We start from the raw sequence: 569 nt of genomic DNA, 5'->3' as shown, positions 1-569 counted from the left end.
TATATATATATATTATATATATATATACATGAATATATATATATATATATATACATACATACATACATACAAACCGAAAAGAAGGGCCGCTGGCATGGAAACACGAGCCACTAGATTCTTTTCAAACCAGAAGAATGGAATACGAGATGTAACAATGTAACAATATTTCCATTTATTAATGGAAATGGTGCCATACACGCCTGAGATTTTAGAACTGCTGGCAGCTCATGCATTTGTAGAGAACACTTTTGGAGAGAACACTTGGAGCTAAACATAGTCATCATTTCAATAGAAAGACGGAGTCTATAAACACATCCTGACTGACAACCATTGTGTTTATGTAGCTACATGTATATGTGTGTGTGTGTGTGTGTGTGCGCGCGTGTACATATACACTTATATTTATATATATATTCATATATATATAAATATATATATGTATATATACATGTATGTATATATATGTACATATGTATATATATGTACATATGTATATATATATAAATATATAAACATATATACACACATGTATGTATATATATATGTACGTATATATATATATATATATA

This window comes from Octopus bimaculoides, chromosome 22, assembly GCF_001194135.2.
Source record: "Octopus bimaculoides isolate UCB-OBI-ISO-001 chromosome 22, ASM119413v2, whole genome shotgun sequence".
NCBI classification, from domain to species: Eukaryota; Metazoa; Mollusca; class Cephalopoda; order Octopoda; family Octopodidae; genus Octopus; species Octopus bimaculoides.
Note: the sequence above shows the minus strand (reverse complement) of the source record.